This window comes from Paralichthys olivaceus, chromosome 6 (genome assembly GCF_024713975.1).
Source record: "Paralichthys olivaceus isolate ysfri-2021 chromosome 6, ASM2471397v2, whole genome shotgun sequence".
Lineage (NCBI taxonomy): Eukaryota > Metazoa > Chordata > Actinopteri > Pleuronectiformes > Paralichthyidae > Paralichthys > Paralichthys olivaceus.
The window spans coordinates 21,103,749-21,116,697 of record NC_091098.1 but is presented as its reverse complement, the minus strand read 5'-3'; the positions used below and the strand labels follow the sequence as shown (position 1 = coordinate 21,116,697).

At 44.0% G+C, this 12,949-nt stretch overlaps 1 protein-coding gene across 2 annotated transcripts in view; it reads right to left on the bottom strand.

The window, feature by feature from the left end:
- LOC109645080 (nuclear receptor coactivator 3-like) overlaps positions 1-10,170 on the bottom strand; it is a 59,988-nt gene extending 49,818 nt beyond the window's left edge. For both annotated transcript variants that reach the window (XM_069526018.1, XM_069526019.1), the window contains exon 1: positions 10,032-10,170. The gene's annotated coding sequence lies outside the window, so the exon portion shown is untranslated. The remainder of the gene's footprint in view (positions 1-10,031) is intronic.
- Positions 10,171-12,949: the final 2,779 nt, after the last annotated feature.

The following is a 12,949-nucleotide window of genomic DNA, read 5'->3' as shown; positions in this document are numbered from 1 at the left end:
GCAGTGAGGACGTTTTTTGATTAATTTTAAAAGTGCTCTAGAGACCGCTGTGCAGGAAAAATCCCATGAGAGTAAGAGTTTCAGAAATTATTTAACCGGCCAGAAGAACGAGAGGATTTTGTTGCTGAACCACGTCACAGCTCCGACCAAGTGTAATAATATCATTTATAGGAAGGAATTAATAGAAAATGTTGGAAAAAGGGGCAAATGAAGCTAATTTTCAACTATTTCCATTTGTTTTTCTGCAAATGTTCTCATCTTTACGTTGGTCTTGTTTCCTTTTTCCAATTGTTGTGTTTGTTTTTGTCAATTTTGCTTGTTGTTGGGTTTTGTTCCGACTTGAGAAAGTATTGCGACCACACAGTGGAAGTTGAATGTAATCCTCACAAAAAATAAAGAATCAAGCCATCACCGACGCTTGTGCAAGGTGCTGTTGTGTACAGTATGTCGCAACTTAGCTTGACAGGTGGTACAAATAAACAAGCCTGTGACATCACAGCACCGACAGTGTGGCCTCAGAGGGGAGGGTGGAGGGGCAGCCAATCAGGCGAGCCCCGCTCGGCCAGCCCGCTTCCATACACCAAGGTGACGAGGTGGGGGTAGCAGACCTTGAAGTGCTCGCCCGCTATCCTGAGATGAGTGATGCTGCTGCTGATGACACCGGAGAGAGGAACTGGTGGATGAAGATGGCTGCGTGTGTGTGTGTGTGTGTAAGGGGTGGGTTGGGGTAGAGTTATATAGGAGGTGTGGCGACTGAGGGGAAGGCAGGACAGGAGTGAATTAAGTTGAGGAGGTGGTCACGTAACAGTCAGGTTCAGGCAGAGTTGAAACCACTTGCTCGCTGTGCTGCAGCTGGTAACATTTACCTCAGCTCCTACCCCATAAACGTGTGTGTGCATTTGTGCGCGCGCGTGTGTGTGTGTGTATATGCAAGGGCATGTTAAGGAGCTTTAAAACACATAAACTCGGCCTGGAATTTTACAATGGAAAATAAGTAAAAAAACAGAAGTCCCCTTCTTACACACACACTTTCTCTTTAACAAGCATCTATCACCTTACAGCAGAAGAAACAGGATCTACTCTACTTGGGGCTCACATAAAAACTGACAAATTGTGTTTTTCTAACTCTCTTTTAAACAATGATACACACACGGCTGCCCTGCGCCCTCACGTCACTGACCACAAAAAGTGACACGACTCCTCAACGTTCTCCCAGAAAATAGTGACTCTTTGTCGGTTTTTGAAAATCCTGCTGAACTCCTGGTGCACTCTGTGGAGAGCGAGAGGAGAAAACCAGAAGGAGAACACAACCTGCCTCCATATTAGGCCCCAGCACAACTTGTCTTCACGCTATTTCGAGGCAGATTGAGGAACATTTTCAGCAGCGAAGCTCAGATCTGTAACACATGCCGACAATGTTATTCTGTTATCTGCCCTTTATGTGTGTGCGGAGCCACAACATGTGAGCCAGGTTTCTTAAGGACCCTACAGTGTTTGAGTTTTGGCGCCCACAGATAAAAGTTGACGATCACGATGGAAGTTGGGTCAAGCCTCTCGTCATCGAAATAGTGGTGCTATGATGTCATGTTTCAGTAACCCAAGGCGGCCTGCGTCAAAGAGTCATAGTATCTGAAATTTAGGATTAAATTCTCAGGTTAAACTGCAACATTGCAACCACTATATTAATGCTGCATAAATAAATGGTCTATGGTATTTCACACAACACTGGGTGTTTCCAGGACCATATTGTGTCACGATGGTGTCAGGTGCATTATTTATCATATGTTGAGTGTGAATTAGCAGATCATGCAAACACATCACCAAAAGAGCAGAGCTGTTAATATGGCTGATCCTACTGGATATCAAGCACATTTCAAGTCACCAGTTATTCATCAAACAACCTGACAGACCTCAAACTAGATTTCATCATCTGACACAGACTGTCACCAAGATTTCATTAGACTTCATCTACTGCAACGTGCAATGAACCTTCAAGATGTTTGATCCTACGCTGAGGAGGAGACGAGACGAGACAAGACGAGACAAGGAGGACAGGAGAGGAGAGGAGAGGAGAGGAGATGAGGAGAACAGTAGAGGAGAGGAGAGAAGAGGAGCCAGGTAGCTTCACCATTAGAGAAAGGAAAACACAAAGCAAAGCTCTGCTGCTCAATTCCTCTCCAGCCACTGTATTCCTCTCTCTCCCACTGACCAGCTAAATATTTTATCAGCTGGCAAAAGAACCTACAAGCCCCAAGGCCAGAGGCTCTTTTTTGTTTGTTTCTTTATTGAAGAAAGTAACTCTGTGCATGTGTGTGTGCGTGTGCGCGCGTGCGTGTGTGTGTGTCTGAGGGGGGTGGAGGGCTGAGTATGCTCACTGACCACAACGTCACCAGAGTGCATTTGATTGGTCACTTTGAAGTAGTTCTTCTTTTTCCCTCTCCCTCTCTATCTCCCCCTCACCCTCTCTCTCTTCCCGTGCATCCTACGTGCAGCACGTTGCCTCAGAACTGGATGAACGACCTTGAGCAGGCGCGAAGGGCTGTGTTGCCATGGCAACGAAGCCTCGCGCAACCAGTAACAGCTGGATGCAACAGCACTCCCTGAATTTTAGCGGGAGTCGCCACGTTAATAAAACGACTCTCCACTCCTCCTCCTCCTCCTTCTTCTTCCTCCTCACCCTCACTCTATGCCCCCACCCTCTTCATCTTTCTCCACTCAGACACATGGGGCTGTACCACAACACAAAAGAAAGCCATGGCCGCACGGGTACAGTATGTTTTAATGAATTAACTTATTTAGCTTCCTGGCCACCAGGTAATTTGCCGATAGTGAAACACAACAGAGAAGACAACAAAGACTGCAGAGGAGAGAAAGACGGAAATCAGGAGAGGAGTGTAAGTAACAAAACTAAACGCAGAACAGCAAGAAACGCACCGAGATGGGCACTTGACATTCCTCTCACAGAAGAAATAGCTCTCAGAAAAGGACACAAGCTGCACTGAGGCATTGTGGGGAAAGAAAGGAAACAGAAAGCAAGGATAGAGAGTCGACTGTTGTTCTGACGGCTCATCAGCTCATCCCTCGCTCTCTCTACTCCTCTGCTTCTCATCAGTTCATCCTGAGAACTGATATTCAGTTATTTCATTATCACAGACAAATGTAAGAAGTATTCAGCCACTTAACTTCACCAAAAATCTTTTATGAACCTCCCTCAAGCCATTTTTCATCAGAAGTAAAGATTGACAGAAATTCCAAACAGGTCAAATAGTAGAAGTGACTGGCACAGCTCATAGATCAATTTCAGGCCAATGCGCGGCCCTGACCCATGTTAGTCTGATCCAGTCAACACGTATTAAGTGACCTGGTTTCAATCGCTCCAGGAGCCTGATGAAAGTTAACATGAATCATCAGGTTTTCCCCATTAACAATATAAGTACAGCAATTTATGCATCTTACAAATCAACTTTATCAACAATTATTCAGTTTACAATGTGATAGAAAAGCGTCATGAAACAAGGGGTTTGTCAGTTTACCTGTTTTTTATTCATTTAGAAAAAAACATCCAACATGTATGAAAACATAAGAAATCATATCAGCACCTGAACCACAATCCAACTGAGCAGGAAAATAACAAATATAGATGACATAATGTTTTAGTTTAGCACTTCATGGTGATGACGCTCAAACCCAGCATCATTAGAGTAATACAGTAAATCACTGACCTAGAATCAACGCAATTAATGAGAACAGGCTTGTGGTATAATTCAAGTGATGTATTAGGGCAAGCATCTTATCAAACTCATAATAATGGTTTTGTAACCTCACTAGAACGACCAAACAGGTTGCTTTAATAATTTTAGGGTTCCCAAAAGATGGTAAATAAAGATGGACAACACTCAGACAGAAAGCCACGATATGCCGGACATGAACACTGCCTTTTTGTGCATTTGGAGCCAAAGTCCACACAGTAGGGGGGGGAGCCGTGGAACACGCACTTGACCAGTCGTCAGTCTCTGCTGTCAGTTATGATGTTTCACTCTGTTTTATAGCAACAAATAACAAATCTTACTGGAGAAAAGAATCAGAGCAATACAAACATAAATGTATTAGACTCATACTTTGACTTTTTAGTTTGCCCCATTCCCCATCCGCTAATACGGGAGAGAGACGGAGACTAATGACCTATACTCCAGTCGGCCACCAGGTGGCAATCGAGACAATTTGGCTTCACTTTTGGGAAGAAATCAGGTCGTCCATTCTAATATACAGTTCGAGCGGTCCCCAGGGAATCGCTAAAGAATTAGTGTAACTATATTGTGAATAGTGGGGGGCTCTGGAGGCCGACAGGGTTTTAAGTGACCATGGGTCAAATAATCCCTGGTTTCAGTAAACCACTTGTTGTATGGCATTTCACAACTCAACCCCCCCACCCACTGCAAACGCTCTGCTGTTGACTAACTGATAAATGCACATGTGAAAATAAAGATAAAAACGTTTTTTTAAGTAGAAATAAAAAAGATTTCGCCAGAAAATTCCTATCTTTTCTAAATAAATTCCACTTTTTTATCTTACACATGTCACAGATGGTGAGAGTTTTCAATTGTTTTATTGTAAATAAATTCAATAACACACACACACACCTGCACAACAGTGTGGATACCCGACCCAAGCACATTAGAACCAAATGGGTTAGGACGTGTTCACACAGAAAATTGCCAGGCACACACAGGCCGTAACCACTTTTATACATTTTCTATAAATATTATATAAGCGCTGGTAGAAATCTACAGGGTCGCAGGAGCAGTGATATTTTTCTTGAATAAACAACGTTCACAGCCGACAGTCTGGTGTGGTCAAAGGCTGTTTTGATGCATCACAACACAAATGTTTGTGTTACTCGCAAATCCCACATTCACACTTTCTAGGAACTACAATGTCAGACTGTCCTCAACATAAACTGTAATTATAAAATATCAGACTTTTCCTTTAAAGTCTGTTTTGTCACAATGACAGTGAAATGTTATACATATTGTTTTTATAAATTATGGTGATTCACTGGACTTTAGTGTCCTCAAAACTTTTTTAAAGGAGGTTGTGGTGTTGAACACTGTCGACACTTTCTCCTGTATTATGTCGACTCTTGAAAGCAGCTTCCGGCACAACCACGAGAGCAATAGCTCCAAATACACACACACACACACACACACACACACACACACACACACACACACACACACACACACACACACACACACACACACACACACACACACACACACACACACACACACACACACACACACACACACACACACACACACACACACACTAAGATCCACAGCACAGAAGAAGTAAAAGGAAGTTACAGTTGTATTTTTATATGAGTGTGAAATACTTATGAGTGTATTCATGGGAAGGACAGTGAGAGTTAGAGAAACAAGAGTCAACAAGTAATTAAAATAATCGTAACCTCACAGCATAAACTTAATAAATAAAATGTCTAATGCTCATTAAATAGAACTTAAAGCTTTTACAGTCACACTATTTAATTGATTGTAAAATAAGTCAAATGGCCTTACGAGCCTCTAAAAGCAGCCAATGTGTTTTTTAACTGGATGTGGATAGCAGCTCTGGTTTCAAACTGTTCGCCGTACGATAAAATAAAACTCATTTGGGTGTCAAAGCCAAAGCCAGCTCATAAATCCTCTGTCTATCTCCAATTCATTATCAGAAGAGCAGCAGCAAAGTGTGACTCCTGATGACGCTGCAGGTGGGAATGCTGACTCTGTGGCTCCTGGCTCAGGAGGAGAGAGACACATTACATCGCCATGTGAAACATAGAGGAAGAACACATCAGAATTCTGTCTTTGTGTTAATTGTTTGAATGATCCGAATGCTGCTCATACTTAATTTATCCTTTGCCTGCAGTACTGAAACAAAAATCTGGTGCCCCAAGTTGGCATCAAATGTCAGGTCAATATTTACTAGTATTTACCTCTCCCCTGAGGAGCCAGTCATAACATTGAAACCGTAACCTTTCCATAACCACACACATAAAGTGTAAGAAGTTAATTAAAACACAAGAATGTCTCTCAGTAGAGTCCAGGCCTCCTGTAAGGCTGAGCTACATGATTGTCTAGTTCTAGTTGCTTACACTTATAAAACAATCAAAAATATATTAAAATCTACACCTGAATCGACAACACCTCAGTTACACACTAGTGATAGTTGCAGGTTTATCTAGATCTATGTTCTTTTATTCCCTAAAATATTACAAAAACGTTGAAAATATCCTTATGTAGCAAAGTAAAGAAAAAGATTCCTGCTGGGTTCTCCACCAAGTATCATGGAAACCACTTAAGTATGTTTTGTGTAATCCTGCTGACAAATGAACCAACAAACAAAAATGTATCTGCTCTAACACAAGCTGCAATCAGATTATTCACCATCCTACATTTTCTTTCTGAACATTGAATAGAAGAAAATACTGCAGGTGATATATTTTGTGACACAGTTGTTAGTGCTCATGACAGAACCGGATAGTTTCATGCAGATTAAGGTCATAGAAGAGCTCTCACATTGAGTCACTTAACATCGTCTGTGGTCAAATGAATCAGACTTTTATTACCAGAACCATGGGGGGGCTGAAATAGCCCCTCCCATTTAACTAACTCATAAGAAGTCGTGCTTACTTTTTATTTAATAAGACAAGTCCTAATTTTTTTTTTCATCTTAAATGTTCAGCATCTTTAAATGTCTTGTTCTGTCCGTCAAATATCCAAAGATATTCAGCATTAAATGAGAGAGAGCCAGAGAAGTTTGGTATTCTTTCTTCAAAAAACACTCACACAGTGATTATTAGCACATTAGTGATCAATCATATTGTCAGTCGTGACAAAAGATAGCCAGCCTGATCATTTGGGACACACTGAGTCAGGGGGGTGTCCACCGCTGGACTCGAGATGCCTGAGTCCATGAGAGGAGGACACAAATAAGTGAGATAAAAAAAAAAGAAAAAGACCCCTCCTCCACAAAGCAAAATCAATGAGAGCTGGTGAAGATTAATTCCTGTTTAACACATCCTGACACATGGGAGAGGGGCCCCAATGACAACAGGACAACAGTTCAGCTCACTACACTGCTGCTGGGGGAGGCAGGGGACAGCGAGAGACAAACCACAGAGAGAGAGAGCAGCAGAGAATGTGGACGGTTTGAGTCAGACAACTTCCTGATTCCACTAAAGAGGTGAAACCGCACAGAGCAAAGGAGGACAGACAAGATAAACAGAAGACCAGGAAGGACACAGAGAGAAAAAAATGCCAGGTAGAATTCCAACCTGAGCCCCTCCCCTTTTACACACACAGGGGCTGGTGTGTGAGGTCCTGTCTCCCCCCCCCCCACTTGGCCTGGTGAGCCCAGCCCCCAGCGTCTGACCCAGTCACCAGCATCCCCTGCTAACCTCTGTCCCCCTTTTCCCAATTCAGCAAACATCATGCATCAATGTCACCCGCCTCCTGCTCCTCATCCTCGCATTCATCCCGCAGTCCGCTCACCGAGAACCTCTCATGGGTGCCTATGGGGTCCGAGCAGCTTGCCCACGCCCCCCTCCTCCTTGACCACGAATCGTTGTGTGCAGGCCGAAGGCGCGTGTGTGTCGGCACGTGTGCAAAAGACTCGGGCCACAGAGTCGACTGTAAATCTGTCAGGAGAGAGGTGCTGTGAAAGGAGTCGTGGGCTACTTGCTGCCACACCCCTTCACTTGGGCAACAGACGGTTCAGCTGAGATGAGTCAATTAAACAGTTGATCGACACAAATTAATCACCAATTATTTTGATAATGGATTCATCATTTAAAACCCTTTAATACGCTGTAAATTAAGTGTGAGTCTACATCAGAAAGAGCAGTGACACCTCTCTGCTCTCAAATCATTTCAGAGCCTCATAAACAAAACCATTTGTAACAAGGACATGGACTGATTGGTTGATTAATCGATAAGTTGATCAACTCAATCAAGAAAAATAATTTGCAATTATATTAAAGTTGACCCAAATGCTTTGAAGATTCAAACAATGATATTTAATCTTTGTGGTAGTTTTGTGCCTCAAATCTCTTATTACCAACCAACACTGACACAGTGTCACCTGACCATAAAACAACGATAACCACGACAACGTTACCAACATGTCAACAAGGTCAAGTGTCTGGAGAACTTCTAAATTCAAATTTCAACTAGAATGGCACTTTAGAGCTCATGTCTCTGCTAAGGCACAAAAGCCCTTACATTAAATCAAGCTGCACCAAATTTCACACACTCAGACGTCAGGTCCCTTAAGGTGCCTTTTTTTTATTTCCATCAAGATCCATGAATTATTCTCTGGGAAAAAGGTGAAAATGTTGAAAAACGCACTCCTTAAAGAAAGTGAAAAAAATTAATAATGTTAAGTGTTCTGCCCCTGACTCGTATTTCATCCTTCCACAAAGTTTCATGTAAATCCGCTCTGTTGTTTGTATGGAATCTTGCTCACGCTTACATTTATGACATTTTGAGCATTAAACCTTTCAGATCAAAATAGTTTCAGGCCAATTAAAATGGGATAAAGAACAATTGCACTTTTATTTTGGGTAATTCATTGTCAGGCTTATACAAGAAGAAGAAGGAGGTGTTATTTATCAATAAAAAAAAAGCCATTACCGCTCTCTCTTTTGTAACAGCTTCTCAAATATGAAGGTTTGCTGCTTATCGTCAGAAGACGTCAATTTGAATTTATGGAAACGACATTAATGAAAATAATTATTAAGAAACAATGCTGCAGATTAAAAAAGGTCGATTTAAACACTGACCACAATGTAATTAATTCACAGCCCTCACATGTCTGACACACACACACACAGCATCACCTCCATTCACCTTATGTTTACACACACTGAAGAGGAGGCCGCTATTATTCAGTGTGAGCAGGTACTGTAATAGGGCTCTGGTGACATGCTCAAGGACACGGTGCTTCTCCACACACACACACACATATACACACAATTACACACACACACACACACACACACGCAGGGATCAACCTGGGGACGTGCAGGGATACAGGGCAGTGTATGGTGTGTGTATTACGCACAGGGCCACGTTGCTGCCCCCTGCAGACATACAGTGAAATACATTACTGAGGAAGAAGCAGATGACAGGAGGAGGTGATGAAGGAGACCTAACGTGAAAAACACAAACACAGCGACCACTCACTCTTTCACCACACGCATGTTTAGCCAATGCGTGATCCAGTCAGTGCACCACCCCGCACACTGGAGACATGCAGGGGAGTCGGTGCACTTTTTTTTTTAATGGGCTCAGCACACGGGACCCGGGTAGGCTGACCGACATACAGTCAGTCCTGTCACTAACATGCACACTCAGTCTCTAGCAGACATGATGCATGTGATACACGGTGTGATTGTGCGTGCACGCAGCTGTTCCAACAAACATTTCCGTCCAGATTCCCTCATGCTGCGACCGCGTCAGCTCGTGCACAGTTTCCCCACCGACAGCCCTCTGCAGCTCGGACGAACCCTTCAACTGTCACCGCTGTCCGTCTCATGCAAAGTGTGTGTGCAAGTGTAAACTGTGTGTGCATGTGTGCAAAAATAAACCAAACTTCCCGCGGTACTGTCTCAATTGGAAACACTTCTACGACCCAGCCAGCCTGTGCGTAAACTACCCCAAGCCCCCGGCACCGTCTCCAAGTTATCACCCGGGCTGAACCGCTCTCTACGACGCAGCCCGGGCTGTCACACGAGCAGCAGCCCCGGTGCACACTTCACTCCCCCGGCATGGAGAGGTTGGCGAAGCCCCGCTGTCACGCTCCGGATGACCATGCACTGTGCCCTCCGCACCGATGCCAATATTGTGTGTTGCACCGCCGCTGGGAAACCACACTCGCTGCGTTTCCGTCCTCACCTCGAAACGCAAACCGAATGAAAAGTGGCGTAAAATCCACCGAGTGACACCAAAAAACGCGCGGCGCGGTCTTACCTTGACGCCGCTGTCTCTCCGCCGGGCTCGGTAATTTCTTCTTTACACCATTAACTCTCCGCCATCTTCGGCACTGTTTGTTTAAATGGGAAACACTCCCGGAGCCCAAGAAGCCAGTTCTGTAAGTTGAGGCGTCGCGGGGGGTTCTGGGTAAAGGAGTTCCTGCGAGGGGAGCGCGTCGCCTCCGCGCCGCCGCCTACCACCCGGAAGCGGACTACAAGGCGGACTCCACCGCCGCCACAGGAGGGAGGAGACGGGGGTGGCGCTGGGGGAGCAGCCGCTGTCTGTGTCGCTGCTCACAGACGGATGTCAGCGACGGAGGAGAGACACACGCGGCGGTTTGTATTCTCTGTTTCACGACAGCAGTGACACGAAAAACTGACTCCGACCTATTTGCTCCAAGGTGCGTGAAGTAAAAGCAGAATATCCGGAGTTTGCGCGTAAAGACGCGTCTGAGCTCACAGGGAAGTAGCCACACTGAAGTTCAGAGCAAATTAGGTCGCGGGCGCCTTATCCTCCACTGATGAGGACGAGTTGGTCCATTTGGAAAAGTAAAAGTCGTCCATGTGCCAGTGTCATCCTCCTTAATGAAAGCTGGGATTAGTTAACACTTTGCAGGACGGCCCCGTTTGTAAAACTCAATTCACTTCCCTGCTGTTCTCTGTCTTCAAACTTGTGAGGTCTCCGATGTAATTACTTTTTACGCACGTTGCTGCAGAACCAGCCTGATGGTTCACGAACCTCGTTTGCGCACTTTGCATGTGTAGAATTAAATCAAACATCCACCAGGGGGCAAATCAGGAAGAGGAAGTGTGGCGACACTTGGAGATTAAAACGTTGTAATGTAATCGCTATAAATACTTATTAATAATCTACGTGTGAAGATGTAGAATATGTAGGTGAGCGTCGAGGTGTTGGAGCTGGAAGGTTACTGGTTTCCGTTTCCAATCTGACCAATCACATTTGAGCTTTGGTTGCCCCCGCAGGTGCAAAGTCCACGTGGAGAGCAAAGGAACACAGTGACCCAAATGCATCAGCTATTAAATTAATCTGCATTCATAAGCAGATAGCAGTTGATCAGCCAAAATGTTGTCTGGAGCAATGTTCAACTTGTGTGTTAAAAGAAACTCGTCAGACAGTAAAGAGTGTACAGCCAAAGAAAGCAGGAATTTTTGTTTACACCGGAAAGACCTAAATATTGGCCAGTGACATCAGAAACGGTTTGTTAGGAGGACGAGTTTTAAGAGTTTCCTTTCTGTGTTGAGCCTAAAACCGCTGCCGACCTTACTTTCTTTACTATCGCCCCCCACTGGTCACTGCTGAATTGCATGTTGCAGCCACGTAGCTTTAGTCTCTGAGGATGTGCACAAACAATGCTCCAAAGAGACGCAGCCATGATATATGTGCAAACGTTTACTTAAAAGCAAGTATATCCGAGTTTATGAGTTGCTGCTGCATCCGGGATATTGTATCTTTACATTTATTGTCTGATTTCTGTGTCAGAACAAACTAGGAACACCATTTTTTCTGAGTTTAATAACCTGATAAAAACCTTTTATCCAAACTAACTATGAATTCTAATATTATCTAATTCCAGCCTTTGACATGTGAGAATTTCTGGCTGCAAATATTTTTGGGTGTTTTGACTTTTGCTTTAATCAAACAAGACATTTAAAAGCGTCACATTCGGCTCTGCAAAGTTGTAACGTGGTGTGCACTCCTTGGTAATTTTTCCGTGTTTGACAGATTAATTGCTAATGGAAATAATTGTTATTTGCAGCGCTATTCTCTTTCAGGTAACGTGTAAAGAAAAAGCCTTGTTCTACCATCAAATCTCGGTGGTTCCTCCTCATGAAACAAAATGTCACTTCACTTCCCTGCAGCTCTTTTGGCAGGAGCCAGCCTTCTGTGAACTGGGTTTGTTCCACTGGAGGGTCTGTGGCTCCTTCAGGCCACGTATGTCTTATAGATGAGGCACATATGTGGGCTCCATATGCGAGCTGGCAGGGTCAGCGTGGAGCAGTGACGTCGGGAGCTGGGTGGCCTATGAACTGGGACACGTCGACACGGTGCCCGACTCTGCTGCCAAGATATACAAGGCAGGGAAAGACAGCACCAAAGTCTGTCACCATGGTTATACCAGGCAGACAGGAGCACACATCGATGGGTAGATACACACAGGAAAACACACACACACACACACACACGCCATGAGTCAGGATCCTATTGTGTCAGTGACAGTGGGAATGAAAGAAGATGAGAAGAGGAAGGTGAGAGAGAAGTGAGACAAGATGATGAGATAGTGGAGTTTAGTTTAAGGCAGATTAAGAGGACGCAGAGACAAGATCACAGATAATGATAAATGGTGCCCATTGCCTGAAGAGAAGGGGAGCTGGGAAAACCTAGAGGTGTTAAAGACAACAAAGTAGAGAACGGGGAGAGAAGAAGAGACTGCAGAGTTGTCAGTTTGATAGAGGACGATGGGAAGTGTAGCTCAAAAAAAAAAAAAAAAAAAAGGACCTAGAGGGAGGGGAAATAAGAAAGACCTGCTCCAATTTTACAGGAAAAATGAGGGAGGGAGTGCAAACGAGAAGAGAGAGAGAGAAAACTGTAGAGGACTAAGGATGGAGTGTAAGAAAATGTTGAAATATGGTTGTGGAAAGGGTTTAAAGCAATTAGCCTCGTGGGTCAGGCATAATTCATCAGGCGAAAGCAACAGAACGGCTAAGGAGGAGAAAATGTGATTTGAATATCACTCGGTGAGAGATGCAAAAATGTGAACGCTCCTCTGAAGCAGAAATTACACTTAAAAGATTCTTAAGAATTGAATTCTTAGTTTATCACTTTTGTGCACATCAGACTCAAAATGACCAAGCAAACAAGCGTGACTGGTTTATTTTACTCTGTAAACCCAGAAA